Below are 13,507 nucleotides of genomic sequence, written 5' to 3' on the forward strand. Positions count from 1 at the left end.
TCCACTCTAGCCTCTTCTACTTTTTGTAGAGCGAGCTGCACACTTATTACCTGGTTCTCAATGATCTTTCCAAGTTTGAAAACTTCCATCTGTAGATGTTTTCCTCCAATCTGTTAGGCTCCTTTTTTGAGAGAAAGTATCTCTGATACCAATTGTTGGAATATCTTATTGGAAAAAATGCTTCTGAGAGGGGGGGGGTGAATCAGAAGTACTAGCTTCTCAACTTATTTTAAACATATCTTTGAAATGAACATATATTCATGTAAACATTAAGCAATCATGAAAAGCAAATAAGGATCGCCGCATAACACTTGAGATTTTGGTAACCCAAAAACCCTCCAAGAATAAGAAGGTAAAACTGGGGTGGGGATGATACCCACAAAATCATTGCAGTAATAATATTTGACCACTTCTGATGGTCTGACCTATTAAAGGCCTACCCTGTTAAAGGCTTTACACTGTATCAATAGTGACCTGGTTAAAGGATTTGAAAACACTTTACATGAAGTGTTACCCTATCAAAGGATTTAATCACCTATTTAAAGGATCTACAAGATAGCTATTAAGCTAACCTATCATCATAGGATTTCCTTTCTAATACAATTGCTAGAGAAAATTAGGTATGATAAACCTGATAGTTTACAATCCTTGATTGCTGAATACAGGCACTTGATCTGCTCTCTTCTGATCTTGATCCTCTAAGATCTGATATTTGTTTGTGTCACCTACTTTGTTCTTGATTAACTGGATATTTAATTGCTGATTTCTTTCTCTAAGTCTTTCAATTGTTTACTTAGAGCTTCACTTATGATTTTGTTATCTCCTTCATCCATCTATATTTAAAATGTGATTTCATCTTCCTTATAAAGATATTTGAAGACTTAGGGTTAGGTATCAATCAATGATCCATATTGAATCTCTTCTTTCTTGCTCATTCCTTGCACATTTGCTATTGGTTGCATACCTTCTCCATTTTTCTTAATGGCTACATGTAGATTGCATAGGACATACAAAAGATTTGATCTTATTATTTTAAACCTTCGAGATTCATCATATGTTGGCCATGAAAATGGTTTACATCTGAGTTTGTGAAGTTACAAACTCATATGTTGATTCTATGTTACTCAGCACTTGTTACACTCTTGTGTTGCTTGGCATCCTTTATGACTCGACACCCTTTATAACTCGCCACCCTTTATAACTCGGCACCTGAATGTTGCTCGGTACTTGGATCATGGTCGACACCTAAAGTCACTCGGCACTTGATTCTTACTCAGCACCGGATCTTCACTCGGCACCTGAAGGCTTTCTTGACTCAACACACACTATGGCTCGACATGCATAGTGTACTCGGCTGCAATGTAGAAAGTGATTAAGTGTGTTGGCACTCAAATGTCAAAAACCATTTTGAGGCTAACACTCAACAAGGTGGTTCTTCTTCCAACAAGAAGGGAAGTAATGAAAAGAACGAAAAACTCTTTTGTGCATACTGTAAAAAGCCAAATCATGATGAGCATCATTGCAAGGCAAAAAGAATCAATGAGTTAGAAAATCTACTCAAGAAAAACAAGATTCATGTGCTAGGTACTTCCAAGGATTCTACTTCAACCTCTTCGAAGGGTAAAGGTCAAGCACTTATGGAAAACACAAGTTCTTCTTTGAAATGGACACTTGACTCAGGTGCCTCTTACCACATGGGTTCTTCAAAGGAAGACTTTTCTTCATTGAAGCAGTCAAAGGTGCCACACATCTTTGTGGGAGATGATACTAAAATGGAAGTTGAAGGGAAAGGACATGTGGAAATGGAAAATGGAGAATTCAAAGATGTCCTCTACGTTCCAAACTTAAGGTCTAATCTACTATCAGTTTACCAAATCACTCACCTTGGAGATGGTAACAAGGTTGAGTTCCTTCCAGATTTAGTGATGGTGCAAAATCTAAGAGATGATTCATTGGTAGCAGTGGGGAAAGTCAATGATGACAAGAGGTTATACTCCTTCTCCCACTTTGTGCCTAAGAGTCCTTCCGAAGCCTTCTTAACTCACTCATATTCACAAATCAATTTATGGCATGAGCGGTTTGGTCACCTTGACTTCTGCTCTTTTCAATAACTTTGCTTTAAACATATGGTCAAAGGTCTACCTGATATCAACTTTTCTAAGGAGAATGTTCATCTTGTTCACTGGATATGAATCTCAAGGAGAAGTATGATAAAGGGAAGTCTTCTCATGCTCCAGTTGTTCTTTAGCTAGTTCACATGGTATTAGCAGGACCCTTTGCAGTGACTTCAGTCAGTCAAGGCTAAAATATACTCACATTTGTTGATGACTTTTCAATATTCACTTGGGTCTTCTTCCTTCATCACAAAAATGAAGTGGTTCATAAGCTTCAAGACTTCAAGGCTCATGTTGAACACAAGTCATGGAAAGCCATCAAGGTACTAAGGATGGACAATGAGAATAGATATGTTGACAAAAGACTTAAGAAATTTTGTACAATTGAGGGGATTGATCTTCAGAACTCATCAGCATTCAGTCCTCACAAGATAGATGTTGCAACTATGAGGATTAGGACTCTCAAGACCATGGCACGTTGCATGATAAAGGCCAAGTCTCTTGATCCTACACTTGAAGTTGAAGCCATTAGCAGTGCTACTCACATACTTAAGAGGTCTCCTCATCCATCCTTAGATGGCAAGACTCCTTTTGAGGCATGGTGCTGTAGAAAACCAGTTGTGAGTCACCTTAGAGTCTTCAGTTGTCCAGCATGGGAAAACCTATCTTCTAGGAGTTGCAAGGCACCGACACCTAGGCCTTGTACTTTCATCAGTTATGAAGATAATGCAAAGGCTTACAGATTGATGGATCCAGAGACACATGAGATTTTTGTGGAGAAGTATGTTCACCTTGAGGAAAGTTCTCCCAGCTTATCCCCAACTCCTCTCCACACATCATACACAGTGGAAACTGATAGTGACACCAGCGATAGTGCTTCAATAGGTTCAGACACGTGGGGTTCTATTGATAGTTGCAGCGAGAGGTCAAATCAATCCAGTCCACATGCTTACATTGACATAGTGAAAGGTCCAACACATCATGGTACATCTCATCTTCCAACTCTAGCTTTAGTTGACTTGGGAGACAAACTTGAGGACTTACATCTTCTCATTGATGATGATTCTTCTACAGTTGTTGTGAGGGCTCACTCTGACCCTCATGTCCATTCTCTACATGATCAATTTATAGAGGTTGGCGTGATTGTGGATCTTTATGAACAGAAATTAATGGAGGTCTCTTTGTCAGTTGAGGAGACAGATGGTTCAGTGGAACAGGTTCAACAGACATCCTTACCAGATCTGCATTCATTCTTCTCAGCATAGTTGGAAGGGGTGAACTTCAGCATCAGTAAAACAATACTTGAGCAGGTTTCAGGGCCAACACACATCTTCAGGACTGTACCTTTGCATTGTTTCTTCCTGAGGGGAGGAGCACCATTTTTCATTCTTGGACCAGCTTCTTCATCGGAGCGGCTTTCACTCATTGGCATTCTTCTTTTGGGGGGGGGGGGGGAGCCTATTCTATCTCTCTTCCTTCTTTCATTCTCTTATGTATATACTGGATGTATGTCCTAATGGGGGGGTCCTGTTACTCCATCCATTGATGCATCCTTATTTATCTCTCTTTTTGGGAGAGGGTTTTTCCCAAAAGGTTTACCCTCTTTCCCTACTTTATGAGAGATTTGCATCTTCATTATGTACATAGGTACCTAATATGGCCTAGTAGCCAGGACCCATTATGCATCTTTATCATAGTTTTGTAAGCTTAAGGGCATTCCCCTAAGTTGCACTTAGGGGGGGTGTTGGTGTAAATAAGTATTTACTTATTACACTTACTTAAGTTTACTTAGGCTAACACATTATTTAATTATTTTTCATTATTTTATTATTTTTATTTGTGAGACACTTAGGAGTTTGTGCACCTTTATGAGTTGTCATGTAGACAACACAGGAGTATGCAACGTTATTTTAGCACATGGTGTTTACAACACTGATTTGCATGTCACACCCTTGTAGGCTTATCCTCTCATCACCGCACTTACTTCCATGCTTAATGGAGGATAACCCATATCTGGTGGACATGTGCTTGGTTGTATGACTTATCATGGTGCTGATTATGAGACATTCTAGATGTATCTCAGAGGCCTTTATATATAGGCACTCCTAGTGTACTTTTACATTGCATGACATATTGACTACATTGTCATTCTGATCATACTCTCTCTCTTTGGTCTATTGTGTGCTTGTGTTTGAGTTCTTAGTTCTTGGGTGAATTTTTCCTTTAGGCAAATTCTTTCAATTACCAAACTTAAAACAACTACCTTTGTACGGTTCCATAGTCTAAAACTTACTTTTATCATTGATTATGTGATGTGAACAACCACTATAAATTATATGTCGATCACCTGTACTTACATATGAAATTAATGTTGTTTTCTAATCTTCATTAGAATATTCTTTCATAGCAACGTAGAAAACTTCTTCACCATTACTATCAAACTCATTATCAATTTCTTCTTCAACAATGTAACAAGATTTCTTAACTTTTTCATTGTAGTCCTTGTTTCTCCTATTGTCTTGGTCATCTCTTCTTCCTTTGTACTTGCTTTCCCTCTCTCATCCTTGTCTTCTTTGTCAGGACATCTTGCGGCAATATGACCAATTTTGTTACATGAAAAGCATATTATAGGAAGTTTACCTTTTTATTTTCTTCTATCTTTTGGAAGTTTTCTTACCATCAGTGCTTCAAGCTCATCAAGTTCATCATCATAAGTATAATTGTCCTATTCACACATTTTCTTTTTTCCTTTCTTACTAATAACTAATTGAGATTTGAAAGCAGATCCAATAGGAGTGAAATTATCAAAGTTTGTCAATTCAAAAGTAGTAAGCCTACCAACTACACCTTCGAAAGTCAAATTTTTACTATGGCTAGTTCTTGTATTGCAAAAAGTATAATAGCATAAATAGGAAGTAGGGTTCTCAGTACCTTGCTGATCACAGTCTCATCATCAATCTTTCCATCTCATCCTCATATAGCATTTAGAAACTCTTTTATTCTTCTATAGTATTGCACAATATTTTCACCTTCTACATTCTCATTTCATCAAATTTAACTCTCAAGCATTTTGATTTTTCTCTTGAAACATTTTTATCTCTTCCACAAATAGTGTGCAATGTATACACCATCTTCTTATTAGTATTGCAATCCTTTATGCCATCAAACTCAACATAGCTTAGGGCTGATGTAATCTCCAACATATCCTAGTTGTGTTCTTGCTTCTCTTTCATCTATTGAGTTGTTGGATGACTTGATATTGTCACATATGCATATTCCACATAGTGTATTGCACCATCTCCAATTCCTAGTAGATACAACTTCATCAATCTTTTCCATGGAGGGAAGTTATCTTTGTTCAACTTTGGTACCTCCTTTTTTTACATCTTGATCTTTATCTCCAAGTACCTTCAAATGTTTCTCTACAGAACCAATGATTTGATTCTAATTGTTATAATGATTTAGAATAATTGGAAGGGGTGAGGGTGAATTAGTTATCCTTGGGTCCAAATGTTCTAATTGAACTTTTAAACAATTCAAATACTTTAGATCTAAACATTTAATAGCTCAGTTTCTATAGAAAATAATCAGTAACATAAGCTTATAGTCCACTATCCTAATAGTACCAAACTTGTAGAATGTAAAACATTAATGATAAACATCTCAACTGACATCTACACAAGTATGACAGAAAGATTCAACATTGAAACCCAATTTGGTAAAAACCACCAATAACATTTCACCAATTTTTCACTATTCTAAAGTGACCTCTGTTAGGAGCCAATCTTGTTAAAGGTTACAAAATACAATGTTAAATGTGACATTATTAAAGGCTTTAATCACCTTGTTAGAAGTTTCCTTGTTACAATGCTTAAGAACATTCCATTAGAATGCTACCTTGATTAAAGGATTTACATATGACTATTAGGTTAACCTTGATTAAAGGATCTCAATATTGATACAATGGTTAGATAGTAACAATAGGTTGATTTGATAAATATAACACACTTTGCAAATATAGATCACATTTCAATCCAATAGATCTCTATCTGCTACTCTACCAATCTTTACAAAAACAATACTATGTTGACATCAATGACAAACACAGTTATGAATGCAACATGTCAATCATGATATCCATATGTCCAATGCTTAGGATACTCCCCCATACTATTATCATTCATGTCGACAATATCCCACTTTGGCATTGATGGAAACATAGATGAAAAACATCTAAGTTCCAAGAATACCAAATCAAACTCTGTTGTTGTTGTTGTTCTCTTATTTTCAAATCCTCTTCGTCAATCAAATATGAAACTCACTGGCACATAGCTCTACCTATGCTTTCTTACTCTTAGCATCAACATTAGTTGTTCACACTTTAACTCGTATGAATAACTTAGATGGATGTAAATCAATAGTTCACAACTTTTCCCCTATTGATAGTAATCAATCTATCAAGAATAGTTCTTCTCCCCCATATATAAATGTTTTTCATGTACACAATCTCTCCCCCATTATGTTAGATAGCTTATTATCCATCTACAACACTTCTCCCCCATACATAGGCGATTTTTTTTTCAAGAAATCTCTCCCCCATTGACATCAATGAAAAAGACTTCATTATGTCAATCATCTACTTCAAGTCTTCAACTAGCTCAAGTGTCCAAAGACACTATTCAATATCAACTACCATGATTCCTTGATGGCTCTACTCATCACAGATACTTCCCCATTTAGGAAGCATCAATATTCAATACAGGTAAACAATAGTGCTCGGCACCATTGGACTGATTCAATTTCTGCATCATCTACTTAGAAGTAAGTAGGGGCATAACCCCAAGCATACCTTGCAAATACTTAAATGTATCTTTAGGTAAAGGCTTCATAAAGATATCTTTGATATTCTCTTTTGTATTCACATACTCTAATATGATCTCTTTCTCTACAAATATTACTCTCAAAACATGATACTTAATAGATATAAGCTTAGTCTTAGAATGTAACATAGGAATCTTAGACATACTTACTATACCTTTGTTATCACAATGTATGATAATAGGTTCTAAAACTTCTATCCCAATATCCTTTAGCATCTTCTTCATCCACATGATCTGATTATATTTTTTTTCTGCTACTACATTCTCTGCCTTTGTTGTACTTTGTGAGATATATTCATGTTTCTTGCTTAGCCAAGAAACCAATCTTCCTCCAAGGGAAAATGCTCCATCACTGGTACTCTTTTTTTCATCCATACTACTTGCTCAATCTGCATCAATATATGCACACAAAGTAAAATCCCTTGATTTGTCATACCACAAACCAAAATCAAGTATACCCTTCATATATTTGAATATTCTCTTTACTACTACATAATGTGCTTCTTTAGGTTCTGCTTGAAATCTTACTACTATCCCAACTATATTTTCTATATCTGGTCTGGTGTGAGTCAGATATTGCAAACCTCCAATCATATATCTATCCTTCTACTCAACTATAGCTGTCTCATCTTTGCTAGATAACTTGTGACCAATTATCATGGGTGTACCAACAAACTTACAACTTTCCAAGCCAAATATTTTCACAAGTATTTCAAACACTTAGCTTGTGATAGGAAAATACCATAACTTTTCTATACAATCTATAGACCTAAGAAATATTTCATCTCACCAATCATACTCATCTCAAATTCATTCTTCATTTCATTAGCAAATTTGTCACTTACTTAATCATTTCCTCCAAAGATTATGTCATCTACAAATATCAAAATAATCAATAATCCATTCTCAATTTATTTCAAATAAAAATTGCTATCTACCATACCTTTAGCAAATCCCAACTTTGCCAAATATTTGTCCAATCTTGCATACCAGGTTCTAGGTGCTTGCTTTAGACCATACAATAATTTCTTTAATCTATATACCATGTCCTTTTCTTCTATCAAATGGAATGCTTCAAGCTACTCAATGTAGAATTCTTCAAGTTCTCCATTTAGAAACACTTACTTTGCATCCATCTGATACACTTTGAACTTCCTACTTGTTGTGTAAGTTAAGAACATCCTTACTGCTTCAAGTCTGGCAACATAGGAAAATGTCTCTTCATAATCTATGCCTTCTTGGTGTGAATATCCTTCACATAAAATTTTTGATTTATTCCTAACAACCTCACCTTGTTCATTCATCATATTTCTAAAAATCCATTTAGTTCCTATAGCATTCTTGTCTTTTGGTCTAGGAATCAATTCCCATGTTTCATACTTCACAATCTAATCTAGTTCTTCCATCATTGGTTGAATCCAATGATCATCCTTACATGCCTCATCTATAGTTTTTGTTTCAACATGAAAAATCAAACACAATTCTTCATGTACTTTATTTCTTGTCATAACTTATTTTTCTACGCTTCCAATGATAAGATTAGCAGGGTGATTCTTTGTCAAAATCCTTTTCAGTATAGGCATTGGTATTTCAACTCTTACTTCTTCTCTAGGTCAAGATATTGGTTCTTCTCTTTGTTCAAAAATTTGAACATCATTCTGCAAATCATTTTTAGTCTCAAAGAAAACTTCAACATTTCCTATAACAAATTTAGGATTATCTTCTTCATCATCAGAATTATGATCCAACATTCTCTCTTTAACTCCAAAATTTTCATCCACTTTCACATTCGCACACTCAACAATAGTCTTAGTTCTTTGATTAAAGCATCTATAAGATTTTAATTTTAGTGAATTAGTGAAGGAATATACCTTCATCACTTCTTGCATCAAACTTACCAATATCATCATCTCTCTTTATGTAACACTTGCTTCCAAAAATTCTAAAATATTTTACTGACGGTGCATGCCCAAACCATAATTTATAAGGAGTCTTATTTGTACCTATTTTGATCTATTCTCTTCTTATTTTGTATACTACTTTATTGACTACTTCTCTCCAAAATGTCTTGGATACATCATTCTCAAACATCATGGCTCTTGCTTCTTTTGTTATAGGCCTGCTTCTTCTTTCAACAATCCCATTTTTCTCAAGAGTCTTAGGTGTTGATAGTCGTCTCTTGATGTCATTCACTTCAGAAAAGATGTTAAACTCTCTTAAGGTAAACTCTCCACCTCAAACAACTTAAACTTTTCAAATGCCTCAGACTTTTTTTTATAAAAAATGCTACCCACATCATTCTAGTAAAATCATCAACAAAAATCATAAAGTACCTTTCACCATAGAATCCTCTTATTCTAGTAGGACCACTCAAATCTGTATGAAAAATCTCCAATTTTTTTGTGGTAGTGAACTTCTTGCTATGAAACAAAACTTTCTCCTACTTAGCCATAACACATTCTTTACACACAACATTAGTAGGCTTTACAATTCTAGGTAGATCTCTGACAATAAATGTACTACTAGCCTTTGCAATATTATCAAAGTTTATATGACAAAATTTTCTATGCCATGACCAACAATTATCCACCTTTGCAACCAAAAAAGTCATCTCCATATGGTTTTATTTAAACACATTACCTTTGGATCTTATACCAATGCCAATCAACTCACTGTCTTTATCCTTGATAATACATGTCTTCTATGTGAATTGCAACGGATAACCTTTATCAACCAACTATCCAAAATTTAAGAGGTTATTCTTTAACCCATCACAAAAATAGACATCATCAGTGTTAGTCTTTCCATCAAGAGTAATAGATCTTGTTCCCTTGATATGGCAAGTTGCATTGTTACCAACTCTGACAATTCCTCCATCATGATTACTAAACTTAATAAATTTATTGACATCTCCACCCATATGATGTGAAAAACCACTATCTATAATCTAATCAGGTCTCTTTTCAACTTTTGAAACTAGGACTTTCTCTTCTTTGACTTCTTGTATAGCTACAAATCCTAATTCATCATCACTTTCACTATGAACTCTTTCATTAGACTCATCATCTTCATTTGCATACAAAAAATCTCTAGGTTTTCTAGACTTGAAATTCTTCTTATACTTTTTGTCTTTTGTTTGACACTTAGAAGCATAATGACCAAATTCATTGCAAGTCCAACATTTAAAAATTCTCTTACCGTATGGTTCTCTTCTTACAAGTAGGAAAATTTATTCTTCAATTCATCTATCCTCCTTAGATCTAGATCCATGGCTGATGCAACCCCAATGTTGTTAAAGAATAATTCAAAATTTGACACAAAACAAATGTTTCAGAATAGCATAACTTTTCATTAAAAATTATGTAACTCTACTCTACCTTTACAATGAAAACAAACACTTACTTATTACAAATCCAAAAATTACCATATTTGGCAGATTTTTTGGAAAAACAAAAATTTCCATTTTTTGTCATTTTTAAAACTCATCCTATGAATCTTGATTTTTCCTAGAAAAGCCCCCAACTAAGGCAAGACAAATTGCCAACTAATCAACGAAATCAAAGATACAATTTCCTATTTATTACAAAAAACAAAAATCTAAAAAAATAGGAAAAAATACTAAAAGCCAATTTTGAAGGTCAAGATGAGTTTTCAGGCTCCCAAAAAAATGTTGAAATGGCCACCTATCGAGCCAAGCTCAATCAACAATCCAAATAACTCCTTCTAGTGCAACTACCAGTAAAATTTCAGCCAAAACCTGCATCCAAGTCAAAAGTTATGACCCTCGAAAGTAAATCTCGACCAAAATCTACATCTGAATCAACAGCCTTGACCCTCAGATGCCCCTGCATCAGTTGCTGCTAGCATAGTATCTAGTAGTGCTTGCACTTCTTGATAAAGAAGGATGAACATTTAATGCACTAAAAGTTTTTTCCGCTCTGGGTAAGTCTCTAGATTGCTTCAAGCATTCTTCTTCTTCTTCCAATCTTCCATGTAGAGTCTCTTTAGTAAACTTCATAGTGTAGGGTATAACTACTTTGGTCAAATGCATTTTTTGCTTGAATGGTGGTGTCAAGGTTTTCAAAATCTTCCATACAATCTCATCTTCATCTTTAGATCATTGCGAAGACTTAATTCCTGCAACAATTTCTAAAATCCTACCAATATATCTTCTTATATATTCATCTTCCATCATGTTAGCATCTTGAAATAAACATATCCAATTATGTAATTTGTTTCTTTTAGCATGTACATCTCCTTCAAATGTAGCTTCTAAACCTTTCCAAATTCTATGACATGTATTTAAGGATTTTACATACCTCTATTCATCTTTTTCGAAGAGCTAACAATAAGGCTTCTCTAGAAAGCATATTGCACATGGAAAGATCTCTTTCAACTTCGTTGCAATCATTAAATTTTCTTTCCTCCACAATCTTCTTTCAATTCTTTTTCATTAACCAATACCTTGGACCCATACATAGCAAATGAGACTTCATCTTCTCCTTCCAGCTATCATAGTTAACTCCATCAAATTAAGGACTTTCTTTTCTAAAGTGACCCACCATTGATCTCCTTAAGTTGTTAAGATTTTTCTTCAATGACCTGATGCTCTGATACCAATTGTTAGAAAGTAAAGTTCACCAAGATAAACAAGAGGGTGTTGGGTAGGGGGTGAATTAGTTATCCGACGATTCAAACGTTTAACAATCTTTTTTTTTTTATAGGTAATATTTGTTTGTATTGATATTGATAAAGAGTGTGCATAATGGAAATATGGATGAGATCCTTATAGTTTAAACTACCCTTACCTTGCCCTTATAGATACCATTAGATAAACAAAAATGGAGTATTAACACTTTGATAGTATAAACCACCCACCCATACATTAAATTGATCTCTAAAACAAAAAGAGCCACATCCACCTATATTATCAGCTACTTCTTCAACTAGTTCACTACTTCCTCACGAGTAAAAGTTGGGGTTGACTAATCATCCTTCATAGAGAACCCCTAACTCATCTTGTGGTGCTTTCCACTACCTTTCTCCTCATCAGTAATCAGAGAGGCATCAACCCATATTCCCTCTGTTGTGGACACACACTCATGCAGATGAGATTTCTTCACAATCTAATGGTGAAGTTGTTGTCTAGGGGCTAATGTGCTCTTCCTCGGCATGGCCTTCATAAAGCCTCGCTCCTCCTACTTTGTCACCCAAATGTGCTCAATCAAATATTTGATTATCATTTTCCAACCATGTTCTACTTTGGGGATATGCATGCCTTGCAGATTTGAAGAAGGCCACACCATGAGTGGTTGAATGGAAGAGTTCCCTTTGTCAATCAGCCACCAAGCTTTAGTACCCATCTCAATTCCAACACCTACAACAACTCACTCAATAATGTCATCCAATCCTAGAAGCCATTATTTGTCTACACTTGAAGCCAAAACGCAGTGAACCTTTTCTTTTGATCCCCCCACCATCAATGTGAGTGCCACAAATAGCGATGCCACATCCAAATTTGACCTCTCTTCTAGAAAGCCTCTAGATACTCTGGCCCTAGTAATTGTTGAACACCTTTTAGAAAGCTTAGGTCATCCAGAACAAAGATACATTTCAGGCGTCGCATGGATATTTGGCCTTCATAGGTCTGTATCTGAGAATCTGAGCCGAGAGAAAAATTTGCCTCCATTCTAACTAAGAGAAAAACAAATGAACTTTCCTTGCCTTCAGCCTAAATGTAAATTCCTCGAAATTCTCTAGTACAAAGTACTGAAGCAAGCCAAACACTCCTTTGACATGTGTGAGGGATACATTGGAAAGACCTCTACTTACCATGGGATGATTAATGTCATCATAAGTCTAAATCATGATGTCATTCGTTTTGGACTTCCAAATTGAAGTACCATGAGTGAATAATTAAATCTAAGGGCCAAAGAAATTTTCTCTCTTTATTTAATCACCAAGGTGATGAAAGTCCTCAAAATTTTCATATTAAGGGCCCAATGCTGAATTGGCACCTAAATTGGCTAATTGATCCACCACTTTATTCACTTTTGGAAGTAATGTGAAACTTTAAAATCATCAAAGTCTAGAAGCAGCTCCTTGATTTTCCATTTACTTTGATCCATATACCATGCCTCCATCTTTCCTCTCTTAATTCTATTGATAATAATTTTTGAGTCTCCTTCTAGATGTATACATTTACATCCAACTTTTTTTCATAATCCTAAAGCTTCCCTGGCAGCAAAATATTCTACAATGTTATTTGTACCATCCTGCAAGCATTTAGTTGTAAACAAAAGTATGTTTCCCTTATGGTCTCTTGCCACACATCCACACCATGATACACTTAGGTTTCCCCTTGCCGCCCTATCAAAATTAATTTTAACCCATCCCTCCTCTAGAGGTATCCATAATGTAATCTCCCTTTTCAATATTAGATTAGCCCCAATATGCCCATGAACAGACATTTAACAATCTCATTAATCCTTATCCATGTCAGGAATATAATTA

Source organism: Cupressus sempervirens, chromosome 7, assembly GCF_028749045.1.
Source record: "Cupressus sempervirens isolate cs-2001-9-10 chromosome 7, ASM2874904v1, whole genome shotgun sequence".
In the NCBI taxonomy this organism is placed as follows: domain Eukaryota; kingdom Viridiplantae; phylum Streptophyta; class Pinopsida; order Cupressales; family Cupressaceae; genus Cupressus; species Cupressus sempervirens.